Source organism: Gorilla gorilla, chromosome 12 (genome assembly GCF_029281585.2).
Source record: "Gorilla gorilla gorilla isolate KB3781 chromosome 12, NHGRI_mGorGor1-v2.1_pri, whole genome shotgun sequence".
NCBI classification, from domain to species: Eukaryota; Metazoa; Chordata; class Mammalia; order Primates; family Hominidae; genus Gorilla; species Gorilla gorilla.
In genome coordinates, this window is record NC_073236.2 from 78,929,382 (window position 1) to 78,955,884 (window position 26,503).

General features: G+C 44.2%; 1 long non-coding RNA gene across 2 annotated transcripts in view; it reads left to right on the forward strand.

Moving 5' to 3' along the window:
- Nucleotides 1-26,298, forward strand: part of LOC129531609 (uncharacterized) — a 40,484-nt gene extending 14,186 nt beyond the window's left edge. Inside the window, exons 1-4 of one of the 2 annotated variants that reach the window (XR_008676891.2) lie at nt 8,069-8,299; nt 10,236-10,382; nt 22,872-23,041; nt 26,016-26,298. This is a non-coding gene — a long non-coding RNA (uncharacterized lncRNA). Of the gene's footprint in view, nt 1-8,068; nt 8,300-10,235; nt 10,383-22,871; nt 23,042-26,015 lie in introns of those variants that run through there. The other variant, XR_010129974.1, reaches the window with a different exon arrangement.
- Nucleotides 26,299-26,503: the final 205 nt, after the last annotated feature.

Here is a 26,503-nt window from a genome sequence, read left to right on the forward strand (position 1 = left end):
CATCCCAAGCTCTCCCAATGCCTGCTCTTCCATCTCCTGCCACTGCATGTAAGACATTAAGCCAGAACCACTCAGTGGAGCTCTTCCTGAATTCCTGACCCACAGAAACCATGAGATAATAAAATGATTGTTGTTGTTTTAAGCCAGTAAGCTTTGGGGTGGATTGTTAATGCAGCAATAGATAACCAGAACAGTAGATGAGGTGATTTAAATGCTATAGCTCTTTAATAAGTAAGGAAAGAACTCAAGGACTCATTAAAAGTCATTATAACTAATTACTATAACCATCAAGATGAAGTGGTAGTTTCCAGTCGGAGGACCTGTTAGCAATAATAAAAGCAAATAATTATTGGTGAGGCCGAGCATGGTTTAAAAAAAAATCTCGCTTCTGAAAGAACACTTTAGTTAAAATGAAATATTTAAATACTATGCCATATTTCTCAAGAGCAATTTGTGCAAGCAATTCTCTTTTTACCACTTTTTCTTCCCATCTCAGAGATTCATAGTATCTATAAGCTATGACAGATATTTGGGCTGATTCCTGACATATCATAACTCAGCAACTCAAAAAGCTACAAACTGGGAGATTGAGGACTCCTATGCACTGGGTACCACTTTCTTGGCCTTTGGATATTCAATCATTTAACATTTCTGTAAGGGAAATGTAGCCAGTGGGACCCTATCTGTGGGATAAATTTCATGATGGAAAAGATAGGATGTTAGAGGTGTCAAAGACTCCTAAGACTCACACTTACAGTATTGATTCTTGTTTTAAAGTGTTAAAAGGACATAAATAAAAATTAAGATCAGTCAAAGCAAATACAGAAAAGTGATATGGAAAATGTATATGAAATGTCCAGAGTAGGCAAATCCATAGACAGAAAATAGATGAGTGATTGCCTGGGGCCAGGGGTACATGGGGTCTGACTACTAAGGGATTTCTTATGGGGTGCTGAAAATGTTCTAAAATTAATTGTAATGATGGTTGTAAAATTGAATTTACTAATATCCATTAAATTGTATACTTTAAATGGATGAACTGCACAGATGAATTGCATGGTGTGTGAATTATATCTCAAAGCTGTTATAAAAAAAGTAACTGGAAAATTATATAAGATGAAAACAGATTAAAAATAGATCCTTTTTATCATAATAAAAATGTTTCTACTTATGCTTAGAAATTCCCGGCTAAATGAGTAGGTGACACTGAGATTCCTCTAGAGAAGAGTTCAGCAAACTTTTTCTCTAGTAGGCCACATAGAAATATTTTGCAGCCCGGGCAACATAGCAAGACCCCATCTCTACAAAAAATTTTTTAAAAATTAGCTGGATATGGTAACCTGTGCCTGTAGTCCTAGCTACTTGGGAGGCTGAAGTGGGAGGATTCCTTGAACCCAGGAATTGGAGGTTATAGTAAGCTATAATCAGCGCCACTGCACTCCAGCCTGGGCAACAAAGACTCTGTCTCTACTTTTTAAAAAAGAAAATATTTTATGATTTGTGGGTGTGTTAGTCCGTTCTCATACTGCTTCTAAAGACATAACTGAGACTGGGTAATTTATAAAGGAAAGAGGCTTGCTTGACTCACAGTTCAGCATAGCTGGAGAGGCCTCAGGAAACTTACAATCATGGCAGAAGGGGAAGTAAACACATCCTTCTTCACATGGCGTCTGGAAGGAGAAGTGCTGAGCAAAGGGGGAAAAGCCCCTTATAAAACCATCAGATCTGTGAGAACTCACTCACTATCATGAGAACATCCTGGGGCTAACTGCCCCCATGATTCAATTACCTCCCACCGGGTCCCTCCACAACAGGTGGGGATTAATGGAAGTACAGTTCAAGAAGAGATTTGGGTAGAGACACAGAAAAACCGTATCAGTGGGCCAAGAGGCAAAATTGTGGATATTATGTAGGTCCTCATATAACAAGAGAAAACAAACTTCTGCACATTTTAAATAGATGAAATTAAAACTTTAACAATAATTTAGTACAATGTTTTTGTAATAGAAGTCTACTAATGAGAAGACAGATTCCTTTTCAGGGGATAATGTTTTGTTTAAGTGATGTTTAAAGTTAGTGTTTCCTATCATCAGATTGACTGCAAATGTTATTCTGAAAAAAATAATCCCTAGTTCATGGGTCATACAAAATCAGGCAGTGGGCTGGATTTGGCCCATGGGCTATATAGTTTGCCACCCTGTGCTCTAGAGGAATAAATTCCTAAAGGTTGATACATCATTTCTTAGGGCTTCTGTAACAAAGTATCACAAGCTAGGTGGCTTAAAATAACAGAAATGAATTGTCTCACAGTTCTAGAGGCCAAAAGCCTTAAAGCAAAGTGTTGGCAAGGCCATGCCCCCTCAAAGGCTCTAGAGGAGGATGCTTCCTTTCCTCTTCCAGCTTTTAGTAGCCTCAGGTGTTCCTTGGCTTGTAGCAGCACAGCTCAAATCTCGGCCTCTGTCTTTATGTGGTCTTTTTCCCTCTGTGTCTGTGTCTGTGTCTGTGTTTTGTCTCCTCTTCTTCTAAGGACACCAGTCATACACTAATTCAGTATGATCTCATCTTTTTTTTTTTTTTTTTTTTTGAGACGGAGTCTTGCTCTGTCTCCCAGGCTGGAGTGCAATGGTGCAATCTTGGCTAACTGCAACCTCCGCCTCCTGGGTTCAAGCGATTCTCCTGCCTCAGCCTCCCGAGTAGCTGAGATTACAGCTGCCTGCCACCACGCCCAGCTAATTTTTGTATTTTTTAGTAGAGATGGGGTTTTGCCATGTTGGCAAGGCTGGTCTCAAACTCCTGACCTCAGATGATCACTCCACCTCGGCCTCCCAAAGTGCTGGGATTACAGGTGTGAGCCACCACTCCCAGCCTGATATCATCTTAACTAACTACATCTGAGATTCTAGAGAGGGCTAATATTTGTTTCTTTAGTTTGTCTCCACTTTAAAACTTTTTAAAACAATATAATGTGTAAAGATTCTAGTAACACCCACCACCCCCAAAAGAAGAAAATGATAAAGCTCACAAATTTGAAATCCATCCCTGTTTGTGCCATCAGAATCTGGGATGTCTCAGTAGGGTAAAGTTTGGAGGTTTTATGGATTGTCTCGTGCACCAGAAGGGTAGCTAGAAACATCAGGCCACACCTGTAATTTAACTTTCTTGAGGGAGAGGGGATAAACTCTTGGAAGCAGAGATGCCTTTTGACCTGTGAGACTGTTGCGTATGTTGTATTTACCAGTAGACCATGGACAGGTGGGAGCAGCAGAGTTGTCTCATGGATTTCCTCTTTATGACTGAGACTTCAATGGTTAAAATTTGAAAAAAAAAAAAAAATTTCCTCTTTAACCATGTTATCTTCAACTGAGCAATTTTGGTGTTCAAAGAAGTGCTTTGCAGTCATAAAATCATGAAATGTTCACATTGGAAGAAACCTCACGTCCTCTAGCTTAACAGATGAAGAAACTGAGGCTCAAAGTGAAAAAACTATGGGCTCAACATCATTCATTCATTCAACAGATGTGTATTAAACAACCACCACAAGGCAGGCTGTGTGCTAGGCCCTGAGACCTAGAAGTGAACAAGGTAGACACAGTTCCAATTCGGAAGGAGCTTCAGGTCTAGAGGACATGACCACATAGAAAGTGACCACATATCGATAATGGTGACAAGTGTTACACAGGACAAGTGCAGGAGCTGGAGCCCAGGCAAGGAATGAAAGGGCCGGGCTGGGGATGTGGGAGCTGATGGATGGAGCTTTCTGGGCAGATGGAACTGGAATGGAATGTTTGATGTTCTGAGGTGGGGAGGAGCAAGGCGTTTAAAGGAATAGAGAAGGCCAGTGTGTCTGGAGTGCTGTGTGTGAAGATAAATTTGTTCTTCATGAAGCAAGCCAGGGGCAAGATCTTGAAGGGCCTTTTAAGCTATGGTGAGCCCTTGGACTTGATCCTTAAAAAAAGCTTTTTTTTCCCTCTTACTCTCCTTCCCAATGGACTTTATCATATGACCAGTTGGGAGCCCTAAAAGCTTCTAAGAAGGAGAATATCATGCTCAGATTTGATTTTAAAACATGTGAAAGGCCTTGCATACTGATTGAAGAATGGTTGAGAGATCAGGGAAGAAGAGAGCTGAGCTCATAGAACTGTAAGTTAATGCTATGTCCAGGCAAGAGTTGATGATGGCTTGTACTGGGGTATAGCTATGATGGTGGAGAGAAGTGGACGGATTGGATAAATGATCTGTTCATAGGATCTACTATATCTGAAAATTCATATATAGAAGGATGAAAAAGAAGGTGTCAAGAATGACTTTCAGGTTTTGGGCATGAGCAACAGTATGGAGAGTGGTAACATAGAATGAAACAGGAAACACTGGAGGAGCCCCAGGTTTGAGGGTAGAAAGAGGAAGATTATGAGTTTGCTGTGAGTATGTTCAATGAGGAGCCTGTGGAACAACAAGACAGCTGTCTATATGAGTCTGAAACTGGAGATATATATTTGAGAGTGGTTGTTGGGATTTAAGGGAACCAGTGAATGATGTCCCATACATTCCGAGTGCGGAAGCAGCTGAGAACTAGATATTGATCTTGGGAATCAAAAGTCTCAATTTTTTTATTGGTTAAACTGGATTATAGAATGGATCTTTTATCCATAGACAAAATTGGGCTTTTTAATATCTTCCCCCTGAATTTCACCTATTGGACCCTGATATAGTTTGGATGTCCCCTTCAAATCTCATGTTGAGATGTAATCCCCAGTGTTGAAGGGGGGCCTGGTAGGAGGTATTTGGGTCATGGGGGTGGATCCCTCAAGGCTTGGTGCTGTCTGCCGCATAGTGAGTGAGTTCTCAGGAGATACGGTCTGAAAGTGTGTGGCACCGTCACTCCCTCCCACTCCACCCCCATGCACTCCTGTTTCCTCCATGTGACGTGCCTGCTCCTGCTTCCCGTTCCATGGTGAGTAAAAGCTTCCTGAGGCCTCCCTAGAAGCAGATGCCAGCACTGTACAGCCTGCAGAACTATGAGCCAATGAAACCTCATTTCTTATACATTACCTAGTCTCCAGTATTTCTTTATAGGAATGCAGGAATGGCCTAATACAGTGCCCAACTGCAGACCTCCCTATTGCAGAACAGAGCCTGGCCCAGTAAGATTGTGTTTTGTAGGAGAGAGGACTGGGTGCCTGGTGCAGGGGCACCAACCCAGAGAGGAAGGGAGAGGAGAGGAGAGAGAGGCACTCAGCTGTCTGTGAGTCACCCACTTCGGGAAGGACTAAGTGTTCCAACAGGAAACAGATGGTACATTCAGAGTGGAACCTGAAGAGAGTTTAGCAAAGGGACACCACCTTTAACCATGTCCACACCTTGCGGAGGTGTGGGCAAGGTTAAAAGTACCAACGGGATGCAGATGCATCCAGGAACTAGATACTAGGAAGTTCTAGTAGGGACAAGGGGCGGGAGCTGTTACTGTAACTCAGTGGGAGCTGTTGCCAAGGCAGGCAGTGATGCTGCTCAACAGGAATGTGGCAGAAGAAAGAAGCCAGAGCCAAAACTGACTGGCCAGGTGTGAGTGTGGGCTGTGGGGGGAGGTAAATATCATCCTGTCTACTTGCTCTTCCCCCCTTATAACTCCCTCCTATCGATGAAACCCACCAGAAGCCAGAGGACTGTCATGAGTAGGGAATGTAGTCTGCAGCAGTCAGCCTGCCCAGGCACAGAGCAGGGCAGAGAAGGGTGGAGAGTGGGCCATTCGAAAATTACCAGCACGGGTAATGAGGGCTGGAGAGAGGACAAGAGGCATCACTCTGCTGTCCTACCAGTGAACTTCCCTGAGGTGAGCCTTGGAGACCTGCTACCCTGCTCCCGTTTTATAAGGCTCACCTCCACCTCTCTCTCCATAAAATCCATTGCTCTTTTGAATTTTTTCTTCAACCACTCATGGGTAGTTAGCCTTTGTTCCAAAAAGGCTGTGAAGTGGGAGCAGAACCATTCTTTAATTAAATTATCAATGCCTACTGCACCTTGGGGTGAAAACTCATCACTGTTCTATTTCTTAATCTCATATGTCCTCAGCTGTAGCATCCAATTGGCTCACCAGAAGATATGAAGTAGATCAAATGATAATAGAAATGTATGACAATATGCTGTCTGACAGTGATACAATGCCAATAAAATGGAAATGTCCTAAATAACCTACTTTTATTACAGTGTTTCATTGAGTCTAAGATGTCCACGTTCATTTTCTTCCCCCACATTTTTTTTTTTTTAAGAGACTAGGTCTTGCTATGTTGCCCAGGCTGGTCTTGAACTCCTAGGCTCAAGATATTATCCCACCTAAGCCTCCCGAATAGCTGGGATTGCAGGCACCCACCACCATGCCTGGCAATTTTTCGTATTTTAACCTCTCTCAAATTGTTATTCATATTACAGTCTCATCATCCAGGCTGCAGTTACGATGGAGTTGTCATTGTCTGCACATGTGTATTAAAACTTTAAGAACAGACACCAGCAACTTGGAAGAAAATCCTGGAGACAAAACGAAGCACTCTGCTATAAAATGCTCTATCATCAGTGCTCTTGGTAACACAGAGAGTGACACTGAGATGCACACAGGCCATTCTGAATTAAAAAGTGATTCAGTCAGAAAGAAAGATGAGTAGTTGCAGGGGCTGGGGGAGCAGGAGGAGTGGAACAGGGAGTGACTGCTAATAGATACAGGGTTTCTTTGGGGAGTGATAGAAGTGTTCTGGAATATTCCCTTGAAGGATTTTAATTTAAAAAGAAATCAAGAGAAGTGTTCTAGAATAGATAGTGGTGGGTTGTACAACTTTGTGAATGCACTAAAAACACTGAATTATACACTTCAAAGGGATGCATTTTATGGTGTGTGAATTATATCTTAGTTTTCAAAAAGTGATTCAGAACATGGGGAAAAGCTGGATAATGAGCACATGAGAACTCTACACTTACTGTGCATCCAAAATTATTTCAAAATAAAAAACTTAAAAAAACCTTTTGGAATATCATCCAAAATTGAGGTCCTATATAGAAAAATCTGTATTCAGAGTATGTTACAGGCTTGTGTGAACTATGTCTTAGGGGGGAAAAAAGACATTCAATAAAAACTTGTCCAACTTTCAGCTGGGCGTGGTGGCTCATGCCTGTAATCCCAGCACTTTGGGAGGCCGAGGCATGTGGATCACCTGAGGTCAGGAGTTCGAGACCAGCCTGACCAACATGGTGAAACCCCGTCTCTACTAAAAATACAAAAATTAGCCAGGTGTGGTGGCGGGCTTCTGTAATCTCAGCTACTCGAGAGGCCAAGGCAGGAGAATCGCTTGAACCCAGGAGGTGGAGGTTGCAGTGAGCTGAGATTGCGCCATTACACTGTAGCCTGGGCAACAACAGTGAAACTCTGTCTAAAAATAAAAACAAACAGAAAAAACTTGTTCAACTTTGAAAGCAAAGATGATTCAGAATATTTGGATTCCTAATATAAAGAGCTTCTAAGAGTACTTTACGTTATTTTGCTTCTATTTTCGTTCTTATGCATGCACAAGAGCAACCTATGATACAAATCTATGTCCAAGTAAGTCTGAAATAGGTTGTTAATGAAGTATAAACATTTTAAGTGACAAAAGAGCATTTTGTCAAAGTTTAGCCAGCATTTTTCCCCTTCTTAATAGTATGTTATTAAATACATTCCCAAGGAGGTATGCCCCCCAAATCAAATTTCCTTTCTCTTATAAGGTAAAGACCAAGGATATTAAAGTCTACGAAGATCTCCTGCACTCTCATACCGTTCAGCCTCAGCCCAGGGCCTTCACTCAGTGACTGCAGCCAATGTCTCTTGTGTGTTCCACTTTTAGAGTCCATCGGGTTAAAAGGACAGAGAAGATTATCCCAGCACCAGCCCCACACCTGACTTAGAAAACATGAACTAATCTGCTGGCCCCTACAGCAGTTAGACCAGTTATATCAGTCCTGATTCTAGGTTATGAGCCACAGAAACCAACATTGCCTGATTTAAGCAAAGAAGGAATTTATCCATAGTCCATTGGGTAGTTGGGGGAATTACAGGGAAGACAGGAAAACCTGGCTTTGCGTAGTATGACCTATGAACTAGTCTGAAGAAGGCATTGGTGGCAACTAAGCGGTGTCCCCATCATCATGGGGAATTCTCTGTTGGGCCTCATCTGTGCATTGCTGACTCCTGGTTCAAAGTCCAGAGTGGGTCCATCTCGCTGGCCGAGCCTTGGTCACATGGCTGCATCTTGGCCACATGACTGCAAAGGAAGCTGGGAAAGTAAGTGACATTTTATGCTTCTATAAAAGGAGATAGACTCTGCCTCCCACCAAGACTTTTAAGGAGGGGAAAGAGGTTCAGTTGATGAACAGACAAAAATCATATGAACATCTACTTCACCAATCAAAATAAAGTCCCCAGAATCCCAGAATACACACATAGTATTGGCACCAGCTAACAAGCCTAGCAGAGGCCCAGCAGTATCTGTGGGAAGTAGAGAAAACAGAAAAGAAAAAAACTTTTAGATATCAGCCTTGTCTTAATACCTCTCAATCTATGTCGATTTTCCGTAGTTCTTGACTGGTGAACTTTACACTGTGTTAGGAGAAGTCTTTCATCAAGAAGTTAATTATGGCCTAGGGCACGTCTGGAAATTGAAACCTTCCTGGCCTCTTGCAAAATTTAGAAATTTTCAGTGATGCTTTAGAAGTTACTGGAGAATCCTGGGGTCAGGCGTGGTGGCTCACGCCTGTAATCCCAGCACTTTGGGAGGCTGAGGCGGGCAGATCACGAGGTCAGGAGATCGAGACTATCCCGGTTAACATGGTGAAGCCCTGTCTCTACTAAAAATACAAAAAATTAGCCAGGCATGGTGGCGGGTGCTTGTAGTCCCACCTACTCGGGAGGCTGAGGCAGGAGAATGGCATGAACCCAGGAGGCGGAGCTTAAAAAAAAGTTACTGCAGAATCCTTTCTTCCCCATTCTGTAGATTTAAAGCCCCTTAATTTCCATTTCCCTTGTGTCCCCGTCGAGCCAGGAACACAGCCCCATGTCCCCTCGTAAGCAGCCATTGGAATGGTGTGCTGGTAAACTGGCTCTCTCAAATAAATAAATGAATAAGCCCTGATTGGCAATATTTTCTCATTTGGTGTAAATACTCTCTCTGTGGAAGATTTTAAGCTGTTAAGGTTGTGCCATGCAAAATTCCTAAATATTTATCACCCCTTTTGAATGCCTGGGAGCGATTGCCCTCGCTCTGTCACCCAGGCTGGAGTGCAGTAGTGCAATCTCGGCTCACTGGAATTCCCGCCTCCCTGGTTCATGCGGTTCTCCTGCCTCAGCCTCCCAAGTAGTTGGGATTACAGGTGCACGCCACCGCACCAGGCTGATTTTTGTATTTTTAGTAGAGACAGGGTTTTGCTTTGCCACGTTGGCCAGGTTGGTCTTGAACTCCTGCCCTCAAATGATCTGCCTGCCTTGGCCTCCCGAAGTACTGGGATTACAGGTGTGAGCTACTGTGCCCGGCCGTTGCCTGGATTTTCATAAGGCTGTGATACCTGCCTCTTGGGGCAGTTTTCTCACTTGTTTAATCTGGAGAATCACTAGTAGTGGATTCCTCAACTGAAGCTGCTATGGAATGTATGTTCCCAGGGGCGGAGGTCTTCATTTTGTTCACTGCTGTACTCCCAGTGCCTAGAACAGTACCTGGCACATAGAAGGTTCTTAGTACATGTTTGTCTGTGGTTCTGAGGCTTTTCACTAAGGCCTAGCGAGGACAAATATCTCTTCCATGTGCTGGTCCACAGAGCACTGCCTTTCCCTGCCTTGAGGATTAAAGCTGTGTCAAAGGCAGCAGCAGATTACGTTATGTTCTGTCTTTTACTGAGAAGTGGAATATGTGTGTGATCGTCTATATGCCTCTGTTGTTCCACTTCTCTTTTTAGGACAGGGCAGCCCAGTCTTTCACATTTTACCTTGCTTCTTCAGTTGACCATTTCCTTCTTTATCGCATGTCAGCCAGCACTGTTTGCTGTACTGATTAGTGTTTTCATCTTTATTTCCCTTTGTTTTTGAGTCAGGACATTTGTTCTTCTGATATGCTCCTTAAGTTCTGCTTCTTGGGGTACACCATAGTGAGCAGTATGAAATTATGAAGTTTTGAATCTGCTAACAACATGACTGTTGAAACATATCTTGTCCTTCTTTCTCCTTGCAGGTGGTTTTGTCCTTTTGGACCAATTATCTAACCTGGGCCTGGATTCCATCTACCACTGTCCTGCCTGGTTCACTGCAGCTCACTTCATCTTCCTGTGCCTTCTCTGAAAGGGCCCCTCCAAAAGTTTCCTGGGTATGTCCCCTCAAGGTACATACCATGACTATATTCCCACCTGTAGTATTCTAATTGAACCACCTTGAAACTCACTGGTAATGCTGGACACATTCTGTGCCCATCTTCCCAGACCTCCCTCCCCAAATCCGGCCACAGTTGCACGACTACCTGGTATAACTTTTGTAGTCTTTAAAGGGCGATTTCCCCAATTAAACTTACTGTTGACTCCTTATCTGACCTTTTAAGAGAGGACCTCTCAAGAGCTTCCTGGAACTATGCTCCCTGGTTGAGGGTGGGATAGGTGTGCAGATTATTCCATTCTCTTCTCTGAAGTCTCTCCTTTTTTGTTGGAGTTCTTTGGACCCGAGTCACCCTTTCTGGCCTAGTAGTAGCCAAAGGAAAAGAGTCTCTATTAATAATACCTTATTTGAGAGCGGTTGGGTCCAAGCATATCTCCCTTTGCCTTTTAGATTGGACTAGTCTTGCCTTCACAATCAAAACATTTCTCTTAAGGAAATCCTTCCCTCTACATGGCAGTGGTGGTAAGGCTCAGCTTTAGCCAGTCAGAATGGACACTGGCTGCAAACAACCCAGGTTTGTCTCTGGCTGAACCCCAGGCTTCTTCCCCTGCTGTCCTCCCTTCCCCCATTATCAGCCTAGCTGCATTACTTCTCTTTCTCTCCAACTGCTCTCATTCTGACTTCAAGGTCAACATGTCTCAACCAGTTCAGCTCCTCCTTGATTCTTGGAGACAGTATGTTCTTGCTACAGGTCTTTTTACTATTCATTTTTGGTTTTTTGGTTTCTTTTTTTTTTTTTGAGATGGAGTCTTGCTCTGTTGCCCAGGCTGGAGTGTAGGGGCGTGATCTTGGCTCACTGCAACCTCCATCTCCCGGGTTCAAGTGACTCTCCTACCTCAGTTTCCCTAGTAGCTGGGATTACAGGCATGCGCCACCATACCTGGCTAATTTTTGTATTTTTAGTAGAGACGGGGTTTCGCCATGTTGGCCAGGCTGGTCTCAAACTCCTGACCTCGAGTGATCTGCCTGCCTCAGCCTTCCAAAGTGCTGGGATTACAGGCATGAGCCACCATGCCTGGCCAGTTTTTTTCTTTTTTTTCTTTTTTTTTTTTTTTAGACAGGGTCTTGCTCTGTGCCCAGGCTAACTAAGTGCAGTGGTACAATCATGGCTCACTGCAGCCTTGATATCCCGGGCTCAAGCAATCCTCCCATCTCAGCCTCCTGTGTAGCTGGGACTATAGGCATTTATAAACAGCCACTCCTGGTTAATTATTTATTTATTTTTTTTTAGAGATGAGGTCTCATTATGTTGCCCAGGCTGGTCTCAAACTCCTGGAGGCATGCAGTCTCCCCTCCTTGTTCTCCCAGAGTGCTGGGATTACAGGTGTGAGCCACCCCATCCAACCTATTCCTCTTAATCTTTGGTTTTACTAATATTTTCATTAATGCCCCAAAAGATGGCCAGCCACCTGTAAAATAAGGTCCCCAGTTTCTCTATCTGTTCATTGATAAAAAGCCACTACCCTCTGTGGCTGAACCTCCAAATCTGGATCTCTGATCAAAACCATGGCCAGGGTTAAGTAACAAATCTACAGAGGACTTTAAACTATGCCATGGGTTTTGAGGGTGATTCTAGGAGTCTGGAGGTAAGTGTACAGAATCAGGATATTAATTCCACCACAGTTCTTTTCTTGGCCCTAAAATCGGATTCAGGTCAACATAACATAAATAGGAAGAGAATTTGAAGCAGTTGATTGAATGCGTGGAAGGCTAGAACCACACAGGCTAGTGTACTCTAACCCAGTGGTCCTCAGACCAGTAGCATCACCTAGGAACTTGTTAGAAATGCAGATTCCTAGGTTTTACCCCAGACCTACTCAATCATGGAGTGGAAGCCCAGGAAACTGTATTTTAATAAGCTTACTCAGTGACTCTTATGCATGTGAGAGTTTGAGAACCGAAGCTGTAGCCCACATGGAGCTTAGCTTCCTTTGGCCTGTCCCTGCCTGAGAAGCATGGTAGGCACGACAAAAAAGTATCCCAACTACTGATATCTAAAGAATGTAGTCACTGAAGCTCTGCAAGTTTTAAGTGACTGAACGATTCCTCTAATGTTGGCTGCACCTGCTTAGATCTATCAGTTACAAAAGTCTGCGCAACCTGTGTATACTGAGGTAGCAAAGGCCTGAGTTTGCTGAGGTCCTGTGACACCAGTCTCATTAAACTGCTGTATCCTAAATATGTCAAGGACCTAGAATCCCCTCCTGTCCAAAGCATCCTTCTTACTGGGTGTATCTTAAGTCTCCATCCCTGTGCCTGTTCCTTAAGCTTTCCTGGGCTTTGGGCCCTGTGCGGGTTTTGAGGGTGGTGGTAGACGTACACATCATCTACCTTCCACTGAGTTGGAACCAACTGAGAAGTAGAATGAGTCCACAGCTAGGGATCAATATCAACTTTATTGCTGATAAAGTTGGATTGGAAAATGCAGCTGGGACTCTGCAGACACCATTAATCTTCCTAATGCCTTCCCCTGCACTGAATCTCCCCACTCCGCTGTGGACCTCCCCTCGGCAGAGGCAGAGGCCCCTTGGTGAAATTGCCAGACCACCCATATGGTCCAGTTTGGCTCCCTAGAGCTTATGCAGCCTTTCCCCAAACCCCACTTCCATCCCCCCATCGGTTTATTTACCTGGTCTTTGGAAAAGAGTGGTAAATGGTGGAGAGACAGCCAGGGGAGGTGATCCAGTACTGTCCCCTCCGGGATGGACGTGAAGATAGAGAAATAAGGCTTTCCCTGGCTGTGGGAATCATATCTGAGGTCATGGAAAGAGTCTAGAATAGGAAGAGAGGAAGGTCAGGACTGAGGCTTGAGTGAAGCTTACATGTAAACATGGTTGCAAGGAGGAAGCCCCAAACTAAGAGGAAAAAGGAGAGTAGGAGGAGAAACCCAAGGAGCGTGTGGCGTCACAGAGGCAGAGGCAAGAGCATTTTAAGGAGAGAGTGATCCGCAGGGTCAGAGTTTCCTAAGTGGGCAGTAATATGAGGAACAAAACCAGTTCCTTGGGCTTAGCCACATGGAACTACTGGTGACTTTACAGAAGGGTGGAAAGGGGAACTGAGGTTTAAAGTAGTCACTGGAAGGAGACAGGGTGTCCAGGCGGAGGCTAGAACTTGTTTGAACACTGACACAGAAGGACAGCCACATGTACTGTGGAGGCTATGGTGGGGGCTATAGCCCAGGCCCCACACTCCTGGCCAGGCACCTTGGGTGCAGGCTCTGTCAGTCTATCTGGAGGACCTTCCCTAATTTGCACAAAAATCCTTCGTGAGCTAACAGCTGCCCTGGATAGGAAAGATCTCCCAGCTTGAGTCCTGAGATACCTCCAAACCCCAATTAGGGCAGCAGCGACAAAGGCACTTCTTCATTTAGAGTTTGCCTGCAATTTTGTTAGGACCTAATTATGTTAGCACCCATTGATCAAGTATTTAAATTCTAATCTGATAAAACATCTAAACTCTCCCTTGGTGACAACTCCTTAGTTTCCTAGGAACCACACTTTAGATTAACAAGGAGGGGACTGCAAAGGCAATGGGGCAACTCTGACTCTCAGGATGGGAGAGCATCTCCCTGGACCAATTGCTGCCGTCTCTCCTGTCCTGATCCTCAGAGCCCATATTCCCTAAGAGCTGGTCTTCAGGCATGGTTTTTAGAACCATGGATTTAACTCTTATTTACAATATCTTACCTTTTTCAATGAAATAACTTCCAACTATGATATCATAGAAACATTACTACCACCAGAGACATCTTAATAATAAGCTGCCCCTGCTAATACCACACGCGTACAATTTCCCACACAACTTATCATATGTTCACATTTCTAGAAAACCAAAATAAATGGGATTGGAAAAAACTGTTTAGCAATTTTGGTCAGGGTGCATTTATTTATTTATTTATTTGTTGTTGTTGTTTTCTTTTTTTCTTTCCTTTTTTTTTTTTTAACATTCCAGAGGTCTTTTAATTTTTTTTTACACCGATTACACCATGAATTCATCATAGGGAAGAGAGTCCAGCAGCTCAGGCTGTTTCCTGTTGGCTCTCACACAGTGCACTTCTCCGGGTGAAGCAGGCTGGCACCTCAGTTGAACCCAAGTGCCTTCCTCATTGGCTTCCTTCTTTTTCTGATCATTTTCCGTCACATGTTTCAGGAAGCTATGGCGGCTGTGCTTAATAATGCTATGGTGGCTGTGCTCAATAAATACCCACATTAATTCTCTTGGCAAGAATCTTGCCCTCAACTCGTTTGTTTACAACAATGCCAACAGCATGCTGTGGTACACTGTAGACTCTTCCAGTCTCGCCGTGATAACATTTGTGGGACATTCCTTTTTGAACAGTACACATTCCCTTATGTCTACAATATCACCTTTCTCGTAGATTGGCATATATGTGGCCAAAGGAACAACTCCATGTTTTCTAAAAGGCCTAGAGAACACGGGTTGCATGCCTCGCCTCTTTGTGTTTGTCATTTTGGGAAATTACTGGAAGATGCCAGTTCTGGCTGAAAGGGTCATTTAGTTCATATTAAGATTTAAATCTGGCTGAGTGCAGTGGCTCACACCTGTAATTCCAGCACTTTGGCAAGTTGAGGCAGGAGGATCCCTTGAGCTCAGGGTTCAAGACCAACCTGGGCAACAAAGTGAGACCTTGTCTCTAAATACAAAAAGAAGAAAAAGATATAAATGTGTTATTAAAGGGGAAAACTAGGATCGATGCTAAAAGTTTATTTTAAATTGGCCTCAGGATAATTTAGATATATAAATTATTTTTTAACACACACACACATGCACACGCACACACACTCCTATGAAACAACCAGATTTCCTTTATTTTATTTTATTTTTTATTTTTTATTTTTTTTTGCCTTAGATCCAGGGACAGACTGGATGACAGCCAGATTTGAAATGTCTGCACTTTGGATGCTATAATTAGGAGTCAATCAACTATTTTATGTTAATAAAAATCTACCCAAGTTTCTGGTATGCCAAGGTAATAGAAATGACAAAACAAAATGATTTATTATCAGGAAATGACTGAAGGAGATAACTGCAATATAAAAGATAAAGAATGATAATTACTATTATACATGTGGTAGCCAGAAACTTAGACCGTTTTCTGGGGAAAAAAAATTAGTACAGGCACATTATCCACTGTAGGACATTTATGACAAACTCTTTTTTAGGAGATTAAAATATGATACTGGAATGTAATAGGCTTCAAAATAACATAATAATAAAACATGTTAGGGACTTATTTACAGATGAAAATGACTTCTAATGGGATTTTGGCACTTCCTTTCTACAGGGTCCAAGGTGGGGTGATCTATGCAAAAGTCCATTCTAGGCTTAACAAGGCCTTCTAGAAGTTTTAACATATTCTAGTCTTCCTGCACGGCCTAGGAGGGAACCAGCTATATCCTGTCCTGGAGATGGAGGATGCACGACTACTTTGAAGAGACATAACAGATCTATGTAGAGGAATGGTTCCTGGGTTCAGACAGGGCTATTGCATGCAGGAGTGAAGAGAGAGGGGTCAGGATGGCCCCCTGTGTGTACAAAATTGTTGCCAATGGGGATGTGGGGTGGGCATTGGGGAATGAAAATGAAAGGAAATAAATACATAAATAAAACAAAAGTGACCTTTTACCACGCAAATATATAATAAGGATGATGATGATGTGCCATGAACTGGGGAGTAGGATTAATGGTTCAATTAAAAATGCATACATCGGCTGGGCACCGTGGCTCATGCCTGTAATCCCAGCATTTTGGAGGCTGAGGCAGGCAGATCACCTGAGGTTAGGAGTTCGAGACCAGTCTAGCCAACATGGTGAAATCCTGTCTCTACTAAAAATACAAAAATTAGCCAGGTGTGGTGGCAGGCTCCTGTAATCCCAGCTACTTGGGAGGCTGAGGCATGAGAATCACTTGAACCTAGGAGGCAGAAGTTTCAGTGAGCCGAGATCGCACCATTGCATTCCAGCCTGGGAGATAGAGCGAGACTCTGTCTCAAAACAAACAAACAAACAAACAAAAAATGCATCACACATACATGAATAAAATATACCCAAAGAGAGCAAGGTTTGTTATCAAGTAGGTTTGTTTTCAGTGCCTTTTTACTTTCCACTCACCTCCTTTCACATTCCTGCTTTCCTAGCTTTTCTTTCCCCAATCTTGGGATGGCCCCCTGGCGGCCCAGGGACTCCTCACTGTGAGCTCCTCCCCAGGGAGCATCCCATGCTGTCCACACATTCTCCTTTCTCTCTTCCTTGGTATCTCTCTGTCCTCTGCTTCACTCATTAGAACTGGCAAGAGGGCCCTTGCCCTGAGTCCTGCACTTTAGAGGGGCTGCCATGCCCCTCTCCATGGGGTGAAGAGTCCTTAGGACCAAGGGTACTCCTCCCCAGCCCGGAGCCCATGCTCTCCTTCAAGATCACAGTTTGGGAACCTGAGAACTCAAAGAGCCCCAGCTCTCCCGCAGGCCTGTTCCCAGTGTCGGTGCTCTCAAGGGCAGACTACGTTCGTGGTGTGTGCATCCCAAAGCCCAGAGTACCCAAGGGGCAGCTGGACAGAGCTTGAAAGTGCAGGCAGGGGTGCCCACATACCTATACGGGAGGCCCCTGTGGTGTGGGAGGGATCTAGGGTGGGAGGAGAAGGGAGGCTGGACATTAGCTGGGGCTAGGGGCTGGCTGGCCCTTCATGTGCCACCACTTCTGGCAGAGAAGTCTAAGTAGAGTCTGAGAATTCTGAAGTTGAACCCAGCCTTCCAAATTGTCATCAGGGTAGGAAGATGGAACATATTTCATCAGTTTGTTGGCTTGATTATAACTTTTAAATATTTAGACACATATGGTGTAGACCTCTTTTGGAACTGGCAGGTGTAAAAGATTGTCTTGGATTGAACCCTCTGCATTCCACAAGGACATCTGGGGCTTTGAAAGGTGGCCCCTGGAAACATGGGGTCTTTACCCAAGGAAGGGCTATCCTGATCAGAGCACAGTAAATACCGTGGCAAGGGGTTGGTGCAACAGAGTCTTTGGTCTCCCTCTGATCACACTAGGTAAGTGGCTGCCTCATCTGTCTTTGATGGCTGGTCCCAGCTGGAGGATGGGTTGGCCATTCAGTGATCACTACTGTATATAAATGAGCAAAGCAAACTGCCCCCTCTCTACGAGGCACTGGGGCTGTCAGCATCTCCTCCACCCTCTCCCACCTTTAATTTACACAGGCTGAAAATAGCTTTTTAATTTTTTTCTTAGGACATGCCACTGGATAGTGTTGGTTTTTTTTTTTTTTTTTTTGAGATAGAGTCTTGCTTAGTCACCCAGACTGGAGTGCAGTGTTGCAATCTCAGCTAAGTGCAGCCTCTGCCTCCTGGGTTCAAGTGATTCTCCTGCCTCAGCCTCCTGAATAGCTGGGATTACAGGCGTGAGCCACCACACCCTGCTAATTTTTTTTTTTGTATTTTTTTTAGTAGAGATGGGGTTTCACCATGTTTCCCAGGCTGGTCTCGAACTCCTGACCTCAAGTGATCCGCCCACCTCGGGCTCCCGAAGTGCTGGGATTATAGGCGTGAACCACCGTGCCTGACCAGGATGATGGGAATTTTTAATGGGAAGGCTGTGACACAACCTAAAAGAGGCACCATTAGTGAGGCAAGCAGGCAGAAGTCTTTGGATAGGAGGAGCAATGAACCTGGGAGAGAGCATCGAGCAGGGGCACATGTGGAGAACCTGCTTCGGAACTTATTAGAGGCAGAAAAGACCCTGGGCAAGTCCAGTTCCCGTGGATCAGGCATTCCTTGGATTGTCCGCCCTGCATTTGTCTTCTCTCTTTCCCTTTTCCTTGCGGTACCCCCAGGCTCCCACTCCTGTTCCCGGAACCAAGCTAGATCCGGCTGCATTTTCTGGAGGCCCAATAACAAGAAGCAGACAAACTAGGAAAGAAGGGAATTGACTACTATAGCCGGGTACAGGGAGAAGGCCAGAGATAATTCCACCAGACCAACTCAAAAGTTTTAAAATTTTCTTAGTGCAGTCTAGCATTCGCCTAAGTCTACTGGTAACTGATTTTGTTTCAACTAGAAGGTCAGAGGCAAAAAAAAGAAATGCTAAGTCCGATTAAAAGGGCCCCAGTACCTTCAAGGCCTGTCTATGGTAGTACGGAGTGATTATTTCTATCTTATCTATTTTACAGCTTGGTCTGGAGAGCTGCCTTAGACTTCCCAATGAATTTATTAAAACAGCTGCCTCTGTAACCTTGACTTGTCTCAGATTTTGTCGACCTGAGATGGGTCCTGGCACTAGGAATGTAAAACTGTCTCTATTATTTTGGTTTGCTCCAGCAAGGGAGAAGCCCATGCAAGGCTCCTACTGACTGTATGTTTCATTTCTAGCTTGGATGTCTCAGCACTGATTTCTCTAGGTTTAACTATTTGCTCAATGTTCAGGCAGCGCTGTGGAAATCTGTCTGTGTAACGGGTGCTACGCAGGCCTGTCTGTGCGACTGTCATGCAGGCCTGTCTGTGCGATTGTCAGGGAGAATTGGCCTGCTACACTCCCACTCATTTCTGCATTCTCATTAAGGCATATTAAGGATTAGAAAGGGATTGCTAGGCCAGGCCTGGCTAGTCTTCCTTAAATGGAACTTTTAGAAAGAAAGGGGAAAACCAAAACAATTTCCCCCTTCAACTTTTTAACTGTGTTTCTCTCGGGCCAAAGACCTCTTAGGGTTTCCCCCGGGAGCTCTTTTCGCGAAGGATGTTTTGTTTTTCCTTTGTGAATAGGGACTAATTCATTCATTAAAGCAACATCTACTGAGCTTGTATTACAGGTAAGCACTGCTCCAGGTGCTGGGGAAAACGGAGTGAACTGAAATCACAAAAACCCTGCAGCGCTCATGCCATGTACGTTCTATTGAGGAAAACAAGCAATAAATAAGATTAATAATAACAGCAAGCGTGTGTGCACACGTGTGTGCGAGTGTGTTCGGTGGTGAGAAGTGCTAGGGAAAAAATAAAGGAGAGTGGCCAGGGAAAGCAGCACTGAGAAGGTGACAGTTAAAGACCTGGGCCAGCACAGTGGCTCATGCCTGTAATCCCACCACTTTGTAAGGCCGAGGTGGGCAGATCACCTGAGGTCAGGAGTTCAAGACCAGCCTGGCCAACATGGCGAAACCCTGTCTCTACTAAAAATACAAAAATTGGCCGGGCGTGGTAGCAGGAGCCTGTAATCCCAGCTACTCGGGAGGCTGAGGCAGGAGAATCCGTGGTAGCAGGAGCTTGTAATCCCAGTTACTCTGGAGGCTGAGGCAGGAGAATCACTTGAACCCGAGAGGCAGAGGTTGCAGTGGGCAGAGATTGCGCTACTCAGCCTAGGTGACAAAGCAAGACTCTGTCTCAAAAACAAACAAACAAACAAAAAAAGGGAGGAGGAGGGAAGAGGCATGAGAACATCAGGAGGTGAAGCATTCCCAGCACAAAGAACAAGTGCAAAGGCCAGAGGCAGGAGCAAGCCTGGCAAGGTTAGGGATCCATCCGCAGGCCAGCGCGGCTGAATTGAGAACAGGGTGAGCATGGGAAAGAGTAGAAGGTGATGTCAGAAAGGTGTAGGTGTGTAGGTGGGGGTCATGGAGGGCTTTTCTTAGGACTTGGATCTACTCTGAACCAGATGGGAAGCCACTGTATAATCTAAGCAGTGCAGGGACAAGATCCGAGTTACATTTTAACAAGACCACTCTGGCTGCTGGGTTGAGAATAAACTGTGAAGGACAAGGGTGAGACCAGGTAGGAGACTATAGCAGTAATCCAGGGAAGAGAAGAAAGCATCTTAGACCAGGGCAGTAGTAATTGAGACATTGAGAAGTTGTGAGATTCTGGAAATATTTTGAAAATAGAGTTACTCGGGAGACTGAGGCAGGAGAATCGCTTGGACCTGGGAGATGGAGAATAAACTGTGAAGGACAAGGGTGAGACCAGTTAGGAGACTATTGCAGTAATCCAGGGAATTTGACTTGAGCAACTAAAAAAAGGGAATTGCCATGAACTGAAAGAGACGACTTAACGGGTCCAGGTTTAGGGAAGATCAGGTATTCAGTTACGGGAGTTGACATCCCTGTGAGATGTCCTAGTGGAAAGGCCAAGTAACTAGTCAGTTTGGAATTCAGTGGAGAGGCCAGGGCCTGGAGATAAATTTTGGGAGTCTGGAATTAATAAATGGCATTTGAAGCCAAAAGATGATGGCTGGGTGCCGTGGCTCACACCTGTAATCCCAACACTTTGGGAGGCTGAGGCGAGTGGATCATTTGATGCCAGGAGTTCGAGACTAACCTGGCCAACATGGCAAAACCCCATCTCTACTACAAATACAAAAATTAGCCAGGCATGGTGGCGCACACCTGTGGTCCCAGCTACTTGGGAGGCTGAGGCATTAGAATCACTTGAACCAGGAAGGCGGAGGTTGCAGTGAGCCAAGAACGCGTCACTGCACTCCAGCCTGGGCGACAGCAAGACTCTGTCTCAAAAATAAAGTAAAATAAAATAAAGCCAAAAGATGATGAGACTTTTGAGAAAATGATGGTAGATGGAAAAGAGAAGTCCAAGGCATGAACTCTGAAACAGTCTAGTGTTTGTGATTACGAAGAAGAGGAAAACAAGCAAAAAAGACAGGAGGGCCAGCCAGTGAGACAGGAGGAAAATAAGGAGAGTGTGTTGTGTATCCTGGAAGCCAAGCAAAGATGAATCAAAAAGGGAGCAATTGACCATGCCCAGTGCTGCTGATGGAGCAAGTAAGATGAGGACTGGGGAATCCACTATTGCATTTAGGAAAGTCAAAGTCATTGGTGACCTTGAAAAGAGCTGTGCCAATGGAGTGGAGAGGGTGAAAGTCTCATAGAAAAGGTTAAAAAATGAAGAAACATTGGGAGGCCTAGGCAGGCAGATCACCTGAGGTCGGGGGTTCAGGACCGGCCTGACCAACATGTAGAAACCCCGTCCCTACTCAAAATACAAAATTAGCCAGGTGTGGTGGCACATGCCTGTAATACCAGCCCCTCAGGAAGCTGAGGCAGGAGAATCGCTTGAACCCGGGAGGCGGAGGTTGCGGTGAGCCAAGATGGCACCATTGCACTCCAGCCTGGCTGACAGAGCGAAACTCTGTCTCCGTAAACAAACAAACAAGCAAACAAACAAAGAATTGGAATCAGTGACCACAGACAACTCTTTGAAGGACATTAGTTGTAAATGGAAGAGAGAAATGGAAGTAGAGGAGGAAGAAGAGTTGGGAGAGTTTTTTTAAAGATAGGAGAGCTGGGTGTGGTGGCTCACTCCTATAATCCCAGCACTTTAGGAGGCTGAGGTGGGCAGATCCCTTGAGCCCAGGAGTCTGAGACCAGCTTGGGAAACATGATGAAACCCCATCTCTACAAAAAATACAAAAATTAGCCAGGTGTGGTGGTGCATGTCTGTGGTCCCAGCTATTCAGGAGGCTGAGGTGGGAGGATCGCCTGAGCCTGGGAGGTCGAGGTGGCAGTGAGCCATGATTGCATCGCTGCATTCCAGCCTGGGTGACAGAGCAAGACCCTGTCTCAAAAAAAAAAAAAAAAATAGGAGAAATAATTGCCTTTTATATTTATGGAAAAGATCCAATAGAGAGGAAAAAACAGGATTCAGTAGAGAGGGAAAAATTGAAGATGTAGAGGACTCATGGGCTGTTTCTGGTAATATTAAGAATATCAGGCTGGGCGCAGTGGTGCACATCTGTAATGCTAGCACTTTGAGAAGCTGGGGTGGGAGGATGGCCTTAGCCCAGGACTTCAGACCAGCCTGGGCAACACAGTGAGACCCCATCTCTACATAAATAAGTAAATAAAATTTAAAAATTAGCTGGGCTTGGTGGTACATGTCTGTAATCCCAGCAACTCAGGAGGCTGAAGCAGTAGGATTGCTTGAGCCCAGGAGTTTGAGGTTACAGTAAGCTATGATAGCACCACTGCACTCCAGCCTGGGTAACAGAGCAAGACACTGTCTAAAAATAAAAATTAAAAAAATCTACATTGTATTAAATGCTCACTATTGTTTTTATAGATAATATTCACTTCTTAGAACCTAAAGTATGTATATTATTATTCCTATTTTACTAATGAGGAAATCGAGACTCAAAGAAATTGAACCCTTTGTCTAAGGTCACCCGGTGAGGACAGGGAAGAGCTGGGGGTCAGAGCCTAGCTGGTCTGAGGGACACTCAGGCCAAATTGCTCCTGAAGGCACCCTTCACTTTTCTGGTTGTGTAGAGTCCCAGGCACAGAAGGGACACATTTCCTGTTCTTCATTCCTGTCTGAAGGGAGGGTCTCTGTGTTTTTCACAACCAAGGCCTGAGACTTTGGTGGCAGGGAAAGTCTGAGTCATTTATTCTGCTTTCTTTTTTTTCTTAAACTCTGGTACAGAAACTCTCAAACAACTGAGAAGGTGCCTTGACATCCGATTTGCCCCAAACCTCTATACACTGGACATCTTCTGAATAAGGCTGTGTTGTATGTTGGGACAAGCAAAGGGATGGAAATCAAGAATTCTGGGTTTTAGTCCTGACTGTCACTACATGGCTGTGTTACTTCTGGTAAGTCAATTAACTTTGAGTTGTGTCCTCATTAGCAAAAAGGGAACACAAATGTCTGTACTGTTTTCTTCCTGGATAGTCGTGAAGACATCATAGTCTATGCCCTGTATCCCTAGCACTCCAGCACACGTGAGACCATACGCCATTTGCAAAGCATGTGATATATGATGGCATTGGTGGTTCTTCTCCTCATGCACAGCAGAATCACCCAGGGAGCTTTTACGTATACTGCTTTCTTGCTAGAATGTGGAGCAACTAGAATTCACAAACATTGCGGAGCAACTAGAATTCACAAACATTGCTAATGGGAGTATAAATTGGTAGAATCACTTTGAAAAGCAGTTTGGCAGCATCTACTAAAATTTAACCAAAACCTACCCTGCAATCCAGCAATTCTGCTCCTCAGTTTCTACCCAGATAAAAGTGTGTGCACATGCACTGGAAGGCACATGCAAGGATGTTTGCAGCAGCATTATTTGTAATTGCTCAAACTAGAAACAACTCAAATGCCCAGCAGAATAGACAAATTGTGATATATCCAGTTATGCAAATATAAAAAAATGTATGTTTTGTGATAATTCACTGAGTTGCACACATGACTTGTGCACTTTTTTGGCTATTTATATATTACTTCAACTAGAAAACAAAACTGGCTGGGCACGATGGCTCATGCCTGTAATCCCAGCACTTTAGGAGGCTGAGGCACAAGGATTGCTTGAGCCTAGGAGTTTAAGGCTGCAGTAAGCCATGACTGAACCACTGCACCCCAACCCTGGGCAATGGAGCAAGACCCTGTCTCAAAAACAAAACACACACACAAAAAAACAAAAAGCAAAACTGCTGCTTAGTTTCCCACCCCAGACCAATTAAATTAGAAGCCCCCGGGTGGGGCCCGGGACAGGTGTTTTCAGGAGTGCAGCCAGGGGTGAGAACACTGCCCTCTCCTTTGTTGGTGCCATTCCGTCCCAGGGGGAAGATCGAGGACTGTGTCTGGGTGCTGCTGAAAGTACCTCTAGGTGGTGGGGGAACAGGGCTGTCTTCGGGAGGGAAGGAAGGCAACAGGAATGGCCCACACCTCCACACCTCTGAAAGTGAGGACAGGCTTCTCCCCTGAGGTAGTGAATGAAGACTACCACCAGCCTTCAGGGGCTGCTCCTGACCGTGCTCCCTTAAGCAATTCCTGAATTTAATTTCAGGCTTACTATTCAGAACAGTTGCAGCTTTTCAGTATTTTTATTTGCCTGGTCCTTTGTGGAGGTTTTGTCTCTTCATTTGTATTTTTGTGTTTTACTGTAGTGGCCTAGTTTAAATTCTTTTCTGTCTTCCTTTTAATACTATAATCTTTTAGTCTGCAAATTAAACAACCACATCCAGTTGTGCCATCATCTGCCAGGTGGTGTGGGCTGGTTTTCTAACTCTTGTCCTACATGTGAGAGACAAATTCTGAATGCATGCCACTCTTAGTCTTCGCTATTCGCGACTATTCTCAATTAAGAAAAGGGTTATAAACGTGGAGACCCTTTAGTATCTCCTGACTTTATTCTGATTTCTTTTTTCTATGGATCTCCTCTGTGGAGATATTCTGGTTTCATAAATGAAAACCATTTATGGGTCAAGCTATGTAGCTTGATAAAAGATCCTACTACAATTTTAACATATCAGGGGTTTTACCAAAATAATACCACTAGACCTCAACTTAAATAGCATTTTAACAAGACTGTGGCCTCTTTAACCTTTGTTAAAATAGCTATAGATTTTTAAAGTTATTTTTATTACATAATATTGAAGATATTATCAAAAGAAATAAACTTTGTTATAATTCTAAACTCATAGCAAAAATTATATAGATTTTCTGTATTATATAGATTGTATAAGGACCTTGAAATAATGCATAAATATCTTTCTAGATGCAAACACATTCTTCATATGACCATTATAATTTCTGAAAGAAAATCTGTATACATACTATGTATTATGTGGAAAAAAAAGCTGTCTACTGTGGCTATCATTGGATTATGAATGATTTCACATATTTTCACTTTTTTTTTTTTTTTTGAGGTGGAATCTCACTTTCGTCCAGGCTGGAGTACAGTGGTGCCATCTCGGCTCACTGCAACCTCTGCCTCCTGGGTTCAATCAATTCTCCTGCCTCAGCCTCCTGAGTAGCTGGGATTACAGGCACGTGCCACCATGTCCGTCTGCTTTTTGTATTTTTAGTAGAGGTGGAGTTTCACCATGTTGGCCAGGCTGGTCTCAAGCTCCTGACCTCAGGTGATCCACCTCCCAAAGTGCTGGGATTACAGGCATGCACCGTGCCCGGCCTGTTTTCACTTTTGTTTGTATTTTTTTGCTTCAGTAAAAAAGAGTTGAGAATAAGTAGAAAATAAGAAATATAGGCATCCTTCTGTACGTTGCAGTGAAGGTCTTAATAGCAAAGAAACTGGCTTCTGGGACCAGCAGTATCAGCATCACCTGGGAACTTGTTAGAAATGCAAATTCTTGAGCCCACCCCAGAGCTGCTAAATTAGAAACTCTGGGGGTAGGTCCAGCAATCTGCTTTAAGGAAACCTCAAGGTGACTCTGATGCATACTAAATTTGAAGACCACTGTTCTAAAGGATAGCACAAAACCAATTTGGCAAATGCTTAAGAGAGATCCAGTCTGGGAATAGATGTTTTGTTTTGTTCAATTTGGTCTCTGCCCCTTCCCTTCCTCAGCCACCCCGATTCATCTTGCTGCAATCAAACCTGTACCAGTGTTTCTCAGCCCTGGCTGGGGAGCTCTTAAAAATGCCTGTGCCCTGGTGTCTCCCCAGGCCAATCTAATCACACCCTCTGTGGATGGGTCCCGGGCATCCAGGTGCTCCTGCTGTGCGCCAGGCTTGACAAATTCTGTTCTATATTCAGGTACTTTTGCGGTTGAAACAGATGATTGTTAACACCTGCCCTCAACTTCGTTCATTTATTTCCTGCAGACTCTGTGAAGCAGAACTCGGGCCTCTAGCGTCTGCTAGTCTAGATCTAAAGGTGTTTCCTGACGGACAGTTTGGCCTGGCATGCAGGTACCTCTGCAGACCACAACAGTGCGCAGAAAACACCCCCTCCCAGCACACACACAAGTCTGGCTCCTCAGCCGAACATCAAACACCAACACTGCTGCCCATGCCAGATGCCAAGTGAGATAATGTGTGTTATACCCTTAGTGTGTTACAAAGAGAAAAGATTAATAAATGTTAGCTATCCTTATCTTCATTATCTAAATAAGGCATGTGGATCTCTTTTCATTTAAACTCACAAAATACCTGCTTAGAAGGCCTATCATGGTTGTTTCATCTTGAATTTTGTAACCATCAACTTTCACGTGAAGCCAGTGAGTGACCACTCACAGTCATGAGAGATGTTCTAAGCCAGCAGTTCTTAAAATGTGTATCACACGGGATCTTGTTAGAAATGTAAACTCTGG